Raw genomic sequence first — 12,566 nt, forward strand, 5'->3', positions numbered from 1 at the left:
ATGGAGTCGTCCGATATGGAGAGATACAACCCTCCGAAATACAAGTAAAACATCCTCATATCGGTTCTTGTTATTGAGTTATCTCTGTGTATTGATATTTGTAAATTCTGTTTTCTAGTAAAAGAGAGTTTCCGAGGAGTAGTAAATCTTCGTATATGGAACCCGAAGGGATAGAAATTTATCCGCTCCTTCCGGTAATAAGACTTCGAAATCAAAGGCCAAGGCGCTTAAACAAAAGAAGGTACATAACTCGTATCATCAATGCCGGTTTCTTGGCTACATCAAACTTGTTCATATCTCATCATTAATTTGTCAGGTTGCTTATCATGAAATAATTGACGTTGACATTGATGAAGACCGCAATGATGTAGTATTCATGGAAGGGAAGGTGCAATCGAACAAAAAGATGAAGGTATAATAATTTTCTTGTTTCCCACTTTATTATGATTCTTGACCTTTTGAAATATATATGATATAGTACTCTCCTTACTTGTATTTTTGCATCTTGTTCTATAGTCATCTTTGGTTCCTAGTAATAGTAATGCAGAACAAGGTTCAAGGCACAGTGGTGTGCAAATGGATTCAGTGGGGCCCAGTCATTCTTCAAAGAGCTTTGTAGCAGAAAACTTTTTCGATTTAGATGATTATGCTTTCGAGGATGATGATTCCATGGATTTGGCTTTGAAATTGCAATCCCATTTTGATAGTATGGATACACCTACTCGTATCGAAGCTCAAATTCCCTGGTTTCCAGATAACTTCCCAATGGAAAAGAATTCATCTAAACATGTTCAGGCTTCTTCTAGTTATTCTGGTCTACATGCAAATAACAGTTCAAAGAATCTTTCATTTCTTAAGACCCCAAAAAAAATCCAACACCAAAATGAAAATGTGCCCTTCAATAACCCTAGGAGTTCAAGTTTAACTGGAAGTTCTTCTAGCATGACAAAGGTTGTTGATAATGAAGATGTTATCAAAAGATATGAGAGCTTCAAGAAGTTTGATACGGTCGTTGACTTTTCTGATCATTATTATGCAACACAGAGTTCATGAACGAATCAAGTAAGTGTGATTTTGGGGATTTTTTTTCCATTAAAAGAGACCGAATGAATATTTTACCCTTACGTTCCAAAAAACAAATTTGACAATATTAATCAATTTTAACGTGAGAGGAGTTGAGAGGAAAAATAATGGCAAATAGGTAAAGGGTTCGTGTCTGAATACATCATTGCGGTTTGGTACTTTTAATAAGCAGTTTTGAGTGTGTGGATGAAAATAAATCAAAGTTGCTTATTGACTTAGGTAAGAAGTGTTTAATACGTTGTTTTCTTCTATCTTATTTAAATGTGCTTACTATATATGGAAACCATATCCAAACACTTTAATTTTTCCTAAAATTCGTTTTGATACCGTATAAGCTAATAAGTAATTTTACAAAAAAAAAAGCATAAGTTTTTAAATAAGCAAATCCCAAACACCCCCTAAGTCGTTCTTTCAAGATTTAGCTCAAAGAAGAAACAACGATATATAGCTGTCCAGATTAATTGCTTAGCCTATTAATTAAGTCAAAAAGAAACAGCCTCTTTATTGGATTTAATATACTTAATATGCTGTTTGTTTTATTTTCATATGTATATATGTGATATGTGTTTCAGCCATCGAAAAATTGGGCTAAAAAGATACAGGATGAGTGGAGGATTCTTGATAAAGACTTGCCTGGTATGTATGTATGTATGTCTCACAAATTGAAATTGATTAATTTATTAGAAGTGGAAATTAATAGAAGAGATGCTTTGTTGTATACAGACACAATATTTGTTAGGGCATATGAATCAAGGATGGATCTTTTAAGAGCTGTAATTATTGGAGCAGAGGGTACCCCATATCATGATGGCTTATTCTTCTTCGATATCTGCTTTCCAAGCAGCTATCCTAACACCCCACCTGTATGTCTTGTCTTGTCTTGTCTTCTTTAATTCTTAATGCCATATATATATATATATATATATATATATATATATATATATATATATATATATATATATATATATATATATATATATATGTTATGTGATTGATGTTGATAGATTTGAATGATTATTTATTTCAGCTTGTGCATTATCACTCTGGTGGCCTTCATATCAATCCGAATCTCTACGATTGTGGTTACGTCTGCTTGAGCCTTTTGAACACATGGGATGGTGGCAAAAAGGAGATGTGGATCCCTGGGACCTCCACCATGCTCCAAGTCCTTGTGTCTATACAGGGTCTCATCCTCAATGCAAAGCCTTACTTCAATGAACCTGGATATGCAAAAACAAGTGGGTCCGTGTATGGGGAAAAAATTCCATACAATACAATGAATCCACTCTTATCCTATCACTCAAAACCATGGTGTACACCATGAAAAAACCACCCAAGGTAATTTTAATAAAATACATATTCACATTTTTTATTCTTTTAAGAGTACGTTGCATGTTGGTTAATAATGGGTTCGTTGGATGGTGTAGAACTTTGAGGATTTGGTGAGTGGGCATTTTGGGAAGCGCGTGCGTGATATTTTGATGTTGTGTAAGGCGTATACAGAAGGTGTGCAAGTTGGGTGTCTTGTGAGAGGAGGTGTACAGGATGTGGATGAGGGTAGTAATGATGTCAGCTGTTCGGATAAATTTAAAGGTAATGTGGTTGCGTGTGTTAAGAGGCTTGTGGTTGCTTTTAAAAGCATTGGAGCTAAAGAAGTTGAGGAGTTTATTTGGTTAAGTGAAAAGGAAATCCTTCCATCCCATGCACCAGCGCCTTCTACTGGTTCCCGAATTTTCGCAAAGAAAAAAAAGGAAAAGAAAAGAAAGTAAGGAGAGAAAAGAAGAGAAAAGAAAGGAAAATAAATTTGTGTTTTGTGTTTCCGAGTTGAGGAGAAATAAAAAGAAAATTAAACATTTTGTTCATTTCTCTTCAAATCCTTTCAAATTGGAAGGAAATTTAGGAGGGAAAGTGATCATTTCATTTTCCTTCTAGTTTTATCCTTTAATGAAACTCAGGAACACAAAAATCTTTTATTTTTTTCTCACTTCCATCCATTTCTCTTCTTTTCTCTTGTTAAGCTGAACTCAGAATCATTATTGGTGAAAGAAAAGATATGGGATTTTGATAGGACTAAGATATTATTTTCTTATTTTGGATTTTGGATTTGGATGTTTTATGTTTTCAGATTTTATTCCCTTACCCCAATAGTTAGTATAATGCTCTATATATATAGGGTGTGTGGATTGTTTCACTAACTTTTTCTTCTAATGTTAATGATTAAGTACCATGTTCTTGTGATTCGTGAAGACTTGTTGAAATATCTATGTATCTTTTTAAAGAATCCTATTTAGGCCACATGGTATTTTTCTATACCACATTTCTGCCACGTGTCATTCTTATATGCGTCTGCTATTTTATTTCCTGCTCACTCCGAAAACCTTTTCAACTCCTGTTTTTCTCCTCTTATTCCATTACAAAATTGTATTAGATATAGACTTTCCATGTTCAACCCTAAAAATCAGCCACTTAATTAGTGATATCAGAGAATTTTCAGTTTGAATTCTACCTTTCTTATTTGATTACCCAAGAAATCAGGAACCGATTCAGCATTTTTTTTTTATATAATTTGATAGCTATGCTGCTGGGAATATTAAAAGGAACAAACTGTGTTGTAGACTTTGTTTGATGTATTGGATTCAATCCTAATTCTTCCTAGAAACATGTGGTTTGATTTTGTGTTCACCCATGGCTGATTTGGTTATCTCCTGTCAATGCCAACTCTATCTACAGCCACCACTACTCACCTTGTTCTCTATCTTTTGCTAATCGGTAAGGCTGTTCTCAGTTTGTACTTATCTTTTTCAAGGCTTCAATTTTAACCAAAAAATATGTGTTCATGGAATTGATTAAGTTGGTTTAATAGATTTGAATGTGCATGACAACCATTTGATAAAATGCCCACATGAATTTGGAGTGTAGTTTTTCTTTGAGTTTGCTCCACATTGTTTCTACAAGTTTCCTTGAGATAACCATATTTTTTTTTCGGAGGTACACACTTAAAATATTTAATTAGATTAAATTTTGAATTTGTTTCGGATAAACGTAGTTGTGCTTGAAATATTTAATGTAATTTTGACCATGAGGATGAAAGGTGGATTAATTTGACATGGTTCTTATAGAAGTCCTCATCATATCGGTAAGTTCATTTTTGTTTCAAATTTATGCACATTTTGGTTATGGTAATGTTTTTTATGGAGTTAAACGTGTTTCCTTTGTCCTTAATATCGATCAACTATGGCTTCATTTTTAGTGGTTATGAAAAGTGGAACTAAATACCAGTGCCAACAATTCGTAGATAGAGTCTTGATGTTTTTTTTTCATGATTTATAGGAGGCTTGGAGTTTGGGCTCATGTTGTTTATGCAGTAGACCCTGTATCACACACACAACTTTTGAATTTGTTCACCAAAGACATATTCCTTGAATTTTGATTAAAAGGAGTCGTTGAACTTATCGTAACTTAGTTGCTTGAAGATGTAATTCTTATAACTCCATATACAGTTTATAGTTATGCACCTTGTAACTCAACTTACAAAATATTACATGTGCTTTATTAGTTTTATGCTGAAGATGATGATGAGGGTGAGCCAAGAACAAAAGTTAGACTAGTGACAGATTACTGATAGAATCGGTGACAATTTTTGTTTTATTAATTTTATAACACATATCAACTTATCTAGGGCCCATTTTTAGTTTTTGCATAAGGCCTTCAAAATCAATAGACCGGCGATGGTGATATTGATTATAACTAACAACAATATCTAAAAAGTGTTTTGGGGCAAAAGTGTTTATTGACTTATGGTGGTGACAATATGAGTTTTTAAAAATGTGTATAGAACAACTTTTGTGAGGGCAAAAAGCTTTATAATTATAAATGACTAAAAAGGGTATGGAAAGAAAGGAGAGAAGAAAAAAAAAAAGAGTGAGAGAGTTCATTAAGGGTGCTATTGTCATTTTTAGTTTAAAAGGCCATAGGCACTTCAAAAAAATTGGGATCCTTAACTTTTGGAAACTCCATTTAAAAGCATGTCAAAAGGTCACTTTCAAAATCACTTATGCAATAGTCAAACACGTTTTTAGACTTATTGACTTTTTGAAAAACTAATAAGTCAATAAATTATTTTGAAAATCAATCCCAAACATCCTTAACAATGATTGATGAAAATTGGGATTGAAGATCTTAAATTGGATTGTTTCCAATGCAAGGAGACAAAATTACATAAATATTTTTTTGGCTTTTTGTCATTAAAATTCGTACATGAACAATTATTGTCAACTTATAATATTTTTTGAGCAATGAGACAAAATTACAGGTCATTGTGCTTTAAAAAAGTCATAAATTTAGTTCTTATTACATTTTTTTGACAAGAAAGACTTTTATGGTTTCAAAATCATGCATGGTTGGTTCCCGACCGACATAAAATGACGTTTTCGTCCTTTCTAATATCTTTTATCTTTTTCTTTTACATAATCCTAATATATAAATATTATTTATTTATTTTATCATTTCCACCAAATTTAAACAATTTTTAATTGATGAAATACATTTATATTTATATAATATATAGAGGGATAAAATTTAGGGGTGGCAATTGGGTCGGATTTGGGTTTGCAGGTTGCAAGTTAGCGGGTCAAGATATATCAATCGAACCCATATATGTATTCAGGTTGGTGGGTTGGAGGGTTTCGGGTTGGTGGGGTTGGTGGGTTGGAGGTTTGGAAACTTCAACCCATACATGACCTACATAACCGTTTAATTCTTTTTGTTTTTTTCTTCCAACTAGATAGTTATATACCAACTAGATGATTACTCTGAGTGTCCAAAAGGTTGTAGATAACATTTAAATTCATATCATTTGATATTAAGCTAGTTTTTGTTCTCTTTTATTATTATTTCCTAGAAACAATAATTCTCAATATGTTGGAAAATATTATTTTCATAAAATAATATTTTTCCAATAAAATACAAGTGTTGATTATATTTACTAATAATCAAATTATACTAATAAATAATCAATTAGTAGTAACTCGCTACAAAGTGCAACATTATAGGATCATCTGTCATTAGCAATATCATTCTATAATGACTCTTAGGCATATAAGATCTTCTAGTTTCCACATCCACCCTCTAGAAATCATGCTTCAAACCAAAATCGATTCCATACCATGACATATTTAATCACAGGTTATTAAAGTTGCATTCTATCGAAATAAAAGTATGGGTATATTGTGTTTTATCGGTGACTGATAGTTGCAACAGTATGGGAATCAAGAGTTTCATCCCAAAATATCATAACAATTTAGCAAAATCAAGAAAAACCCCATATCCACTTGTTCTCAAACAAATTTACCCTTTTATTGTTTCTATCATCAAAGAAAGTCGTAATTAAAATATGTAGTTGATGTGGCAGCAACCAAGGTCATTAAATCTTATTTTCATTGTAATCAATTACTGAAGCTAATCAACCCAAGGGGTTAATTCGATGATGAATGATACAAAGATCCTCAAAATCTTTCCCTAAGTTCAACGATAGTTGATCGGAAAGATTTAATCGATCTCACCGGTGATTTTGAAGGTTGGCAATAAAAGAAAATTTGTTAACGAGTAGTGTACTTTATAAAGAAGTAACTATGGAGTAGTATATTTTGTGGTTTAAAAAAATTGTTATTGCTTTATACTAATTAGTTGTCATCAACTTCGGAAGCATATATTTCAAATGACCTAAACTATGAACCATTTTCATTATGGATTTTGACATGAAATGCCTTTAATTTTGTCACTTTTGAACAAAATTACCCTAGCTACAATTGCTTGTTTGTTTATGCCTAATAAGCAAAAGGCGTTTGTCAAAAATATGTAACATTTGGTTTCAAGAAGTTTGTTTTTGGAATGGCGGACTTTAATTTAGTCAAGAGCAGGTCTAGGAATTTAAAGGATAAAGTTTGAACCTTATTAGATGTTGATAATGTTGGTTAAGTGATTTAAGTCCGTGGATTGTGTATTTGAGCCAAAAAGGGGTATAATGGGAAAAAGTGATATTGCGGAATTTTTGCATGTATTAATGAATTAAGTAAAAAGTAATTTTATATAATTATGGGCTTGTCAATACCTTCGCATGCATATAAAGGTCACTGAAAACGGGATTAGAAGAAAGAAGTTATGATTGTTCTAAGCTGAAAACTAAATCTAGAATTATCGGCAAAAGTGTGGAGCGCTTCCGACCCAGTGGTTGTCCATTTTTTTTTACGGTTTTAGGGGTATTTAAGGGCCATTAACCCTTAGAGTTTGTTCATTCTCAACCTCTAACACCCCTAGATCATTCCTTGAGCGAAACCCTAGCCTCCTTTGAGTGTTGTGAGCTTATCCTCTCTCTTTGAACCATTTTGGTGCTTATTTGGGTATTTTAGTGAAGCTTGAAAATCAAAAGGGTTTCTTTGGTTGCATGGATGGCAGTTTCAAGTGTAGATCCATAAATATCACACCTTTTCTAGACTTTTGTAAGTGAAAAGCTCCAAACTTTCCTTCTGGTTGGTTAGATCTTGCTAATGGTCCCTTTTATGCACTTTAGTCCTATTTTGGTGATGAGCATGGAGTTGAGAAAAACTCTAGCTCTTTCTAAGCACTTAAGGTTGTTATTGGAACCATTTAGATCCGAAAAGTTGGTATCTTGGGCATGCTCTTTAAGCCATGCAATTTTTTTGGTTGATTTAGGTCATTTTGAACTTTAAATTCTAGATCTTATGAGTTTAGGGAGGACTTAATGGATAAAGTTGGAAAACTTATCCATTTGAACACTATTGGAGTTCATATCTGAAAGATGGGGTTCTGACTTAATATATTAACTCGGTCTACTTTATGAATTCAGCTTGGGCGTGACGCGCCCTCTTAAGTGCGACACACTGTTAGGGTTTCCTCGGTCGCGTTTGTTTTAATCCATTAACTGTTTTATCCTTTTATAGGTGTGGGTCGCACAGAAGAAAGTGTGTCATGCTTTTTAACCCACCGTTCACTTTGTTGAATTTTTGACGAGGTTTGACTTTAGGTCAAACTTTACGGTCTTAGGTCATGGGCTAGATTGACCTTTTATTTCATGTTTAGGTGGTTGTTGTTCCAGCCTTCACATTCTATGAGTTGTGTTGATTGTCTGAATTTCTGTGAAGAAAGTATTCTCACTATATTATGATTGGACACAGGGTGTCATTGTATGCTTGTTGTCTTTGTGAATCTTGTTTGTATGTTTATATGTTTGTTGGGTGGGGCTCGTTGATATGCTTTGCTAGGTAGGGCCTATTATACTAGACAGAGTCCATTACTCAAAGTGGGGCCATTACTTGTGATGTATGTGGTACCTTGAGGAACTCACTAAGTTTTGTGCTTACGATTTTAAGTTTAAATGGTGTAGGTTGTTTTGGTTGCAAATGGGAGAGCACAATGTGATTGTATTGCATCTAATAAAGATTTTTGCACTTTATAATTTTTATGTTCATGACTCTGATATTTTATGTTGAAATTTCAAACTCGTATATCTGTTATCTGATTATTCGAGAAGGAATTGGAATGTTTTATTATTATTAAAATGAAAAATTTTACTCTATATTTGTGGGACGTTACAAAACTTCTTTTATCATGTTACCAACCCATTTGTCGGTAACCACACCTTGTTAGAAGCCATTGTGTCTAAGACATGTCATAAAACAACCCCATACCCTAAATAAATGTTCTATCCCTTACTAAATCGAGTTTCACCTTTTCTTTTTTTATGATGACAACTTCTTCAACCAACACAATTTTTGATGGAGCTTTGCACAACAAATACAGGCCCGTAATTAGATGCAAATATGGGGATGTAAGCCCAATTTGTGTTTCAAGAACACATGACAACCCAATTAGAAGGTTTTGGGGATGTTCTTATTTTTAGGTAAAATCAAGTAAAATGTTGTTTTTACTTTTCTGGGTTTGCCCTGATTTTGTAGTTCCCCTTCTTTTGTAGAATCCTGATCTTGCATGTAAGAACCTAAAATTTAGAGAAAGTTGAGTTTTAGTCAAATATTGACTAAAAGGGGCAAAATGGTCAACAATGAGAATTAGATGAGATTATGAAGTTACGACTTCATGAAAATGGCCAAGATCAGTTTAAGTCACTTATAAGAGGTTAGAGGAGTAAGTTTAAGAGAAAGAAAGCATGAGAAGATGCATTTTGACCAAAAGGGTAAAATGAGAGTTTTATGCTTTTTGGGCCAAGTTTGCGACTTAATAGATTGAGGCCCGTATTAAGTCAATGAGAAATGACTTAACAGAATTGTAGAGTATTCTCACTTTCGTGTGGTTATAAAGAACATCGAAAACGGGTTAAAAACAAGGAAGTTATGTGCGTTAAAAGTTGGGGGAAAAGTTGTCCCCAAAGTTGGAATGGAATCAGCAATATACTTGCTGATCTCCAGGTGACCGCGGCGCAGCAAGATGTTCGCCACGACACGGTGGTGTAAAGTAGGCTGCCATTGATCACGAGTCAACTGGTCATTGCGGCACGGTGAATAGACCACCATGAAACGTTGTCATATCAGATTAAAGGTTGTTAAGCCTTTCATTCTCGTTATAAGCAACCTCAAACCCTCCTATGCCAAGCTCTAGCGATTTGGAGAAGGAAGAAGGATCAAGTAGTGGTGTTGGGTGCTTGTGGCTTAGATTAGCCATCAAAATCTTATTAGGTAATCATATCCTTCATCTTTAAGCTCTTAGGGCTTTAATGGTGATCAATGTAATTGAATTAGATATGAATGATCACTCTTAAGAAGCTTGTTAATTGATGTCATTAGTAGTGTTTAAAATCTTTGAACAAGCTTTATGTGTGATTTTAGTGGTGAAATCTATTTATGTGAAGTTAAGGTTTGAAACCTTAAACTAATGGTAATGTGAATTGATGCATTAGATTAAATTATAATGAACTAGTTTTAAGCATGTGGAAACTACGGTTGAGAAAGAAAAAGACTATATAATTCGAAATCGTATTAACTAATCAAATATTTGCAATAAAATATTAAATTACAAAGATAAAAATTTTGTTAGTAGTTTTATAATTTTCTTTTAAAATAAATATATCGTTTAATATAACATTTTTTTAAAATAAAAGAAATAGTGTTTAATGTAAAAAGAACATTATCAGCGATTAGTTTAAAATCTCTTTCATTTTCTTTCACTGCAATTGTCTTCACTGAATGTCCTTTTTTTGTAAAAGTTAAGGTTTAATATCTAACTAGCGAAAACCCCCTGCTCCATTGACGCGGGTTCGAATACGATTAGCGAAATATATAACAAACCAATCAAGTTCAAGTATTCAACTAATAAAACAACCTCAACAAATGAATTAACCCAAATTTGCATCAACTCAACTTTCTATCAAATATTTTGTCCCATGTATTAACTTTAAGTGCCAAAAGTCCAATATCCCAATTGCCAACTCTCAAGTGTAGACTGCAACTATGTAAACAACAAATCTTGTGAATCAACTACATCAAAAAAAAAGACCGATTTTAATATATTATCTAAAATCATCTTTGAAAACTCATAAAAGAACACAAATTAAGCTTTCTAATTGTCTATGTCAAGAAGATCAATATCATCTACGTCATTAAAGCATTTCTTCAAAACCAAAGAATTAGTAGTGATGTCACTAAAAAAAGTGTGTAACGTTACATAATACGTGTTCTAGAAACATTTATAGTAAGGTCATGATAATGTTTAAGGATGTCATTTCCTAACAATTGCATGATATGTATGCACCCCATTTTTTTTAAGTAGTCCCTAAGTGGCATACCTCGCAATCATACCAATAAATTGTTCGGTTATAAGGTTAGGTTGAGTCGTTTCTAACATAAAATAGGTAGAATTCCATCTCGCAGAGATATCTAAAACCAAACTTTTGGTACTTTCACAATTTTTTTTAATCTTGACATAATGCTTAAATCTAATTAGAGATTGACAAGTACATTAAAACACAATCAACATGCATCTTAAAACACACTCTAACAGATGTTTCGAAGCGACTCAAACCATCTTGGACATTTAAATTCATAATTTGTGAAACACATCCAACATGATTCCATTATACTTTTAAATCCTCATCCCCTAATTTCCAAACTTAGGATTTCAAGTATTCAACTTCCACATCATTATCACTAGCAATTTCCACCATAACAGTAAAAGCATCGATTATTCCCCATCCATGGAAACATATTTTAATGGCTTTACCGATATATTTCCCCTTATAACTTGAAATGGGACAGAAAGTTTTCAGTTTTTTCTTTAAGTTCCAATCATTGTCTATGACATGAGCCATAAGGCACATGTAGTTTATTCTTTGAACAGAAGTTCAAGTGTCGATTGTTTGACAAATCCTTCCAATATTTCCATCAAACAAAGCACAAACTTTTTTCTATTCATGAATAGAAGTCCAGATAAATGTGTACTATTACGAAAAACATGGTCAAAGCCACATTAATGTGTCTTCTTAGGTGAGGGATAAACGATGTATGCACTGTTATGAAAAAATAATGTTTGAGCTAATGATGTGGCGATTTAATACCTCAAATCCAAGTGTGGAAATTAAGGAAAATGTGCTCTACTTGTAAAATTGACTTATGTTCAATGTGTTGCTCAATTTGGTGCACCCACCAATTCAATTCATGTATAGGAAGAGAAAATAACAAAATGGACATGTTAAGGAGGGGACCACAACCAACCATCAGGTAGCAGCAATCGTGGAGACAAAACAAGGGCAAAATGGTAATTAGTGAAAAAGCCATCATCGCTGAGTATAAACGATAACAAAAGGACCTCGAGAGTATCATTGGAGAATATTAGAAGTTTCTTTTATTTGGGAGATCATTAGCTTCACGAGTGATAATACCATCTTATTTTCCTTATTATTTCAATCACTCCTCTATTTTCATTCGGTAATTATTCCAAAAGGGCAATACAAACTATCTTGAATCTGTACGAATGTATTCTATCTTAGTTCAATACAAAGTGGTATCAAAGCACGTCCTTCCTTGGAGAGAAAAATGGTTCCGCCATACAGTGGGGGTTAGAGTGGAGGTTCTAGAAGGAGAAATTGAATCCAAGAAGGAAACAATGGCAAGCTTACAAGATAATCTGAAAGCTCAACTCTAAACTCAGATCTTAAATGGAAGAACTTACCAAAAAGTTGACACAAATAGCAACATAAACCATTACAACCACTATATTTGAGTCTGGAAGCTTCATCAGAAGAAAAGACGATACTCCAAAAGGAACCCCGAAGAGCGATGGTGGCTCTAGTAGGGGTTGTGGCTCTGGAGGAGATGACTATGGCAATGGAGCCAATTGGTGATTTTTAAGAGCAGAACGGTTCTTCAACTTTTATAAATTATTATAAACATACAAGGTGGAGGCGGCAATGGTGTCCCTGGAAGGAGAGGAGCGAGATGCGCTCCCTGCGCTCCTCT

The 12,566-nt window shown here is 33.5% G+C and overlaps 1 pseudogene across 1 annotated transcript; it reads left to right on the forward strand.

Annotated features, from left to right (window-relative positions):
- Positions 1-2,936, forward strand: LOC145075724 (putative ubiquitin-conjugating enzyme E2 26; annotated as a pseudogene). The gene is made up of 8 exons (XR_013692499.1): positions 1-44; positions 119-241; positions 317-412; positions 517-1,062; positions 1,656-1,719; positions 1,807-1,946; positions 2,111-2,421; positions 2,511-2,936. The product of XR_013692499.1 is annotated as a putative ubiquitin-conjugating enzyme E2 26 (transcript).
- The last annotated feature ends 9,630 nt before the right edge of the window (positions 2,937-12,566 follow it).

Source organism: Lactuca serriola, chromosome 9 (assembly GCF_051521515.1).
Source record: "Lactuca serriola cultivar US96UC23 chromosome 9, Lser_US96UC23_V15, whole genome shotgun sequence".
Taxonomy (NCBI): domain Eukaryota; kingdom Viridiplantae; phylum Streptophyta; class Magnoliopsida; order Asterales; family Asteraceae; genus Lactuca; species Lactuca serriola.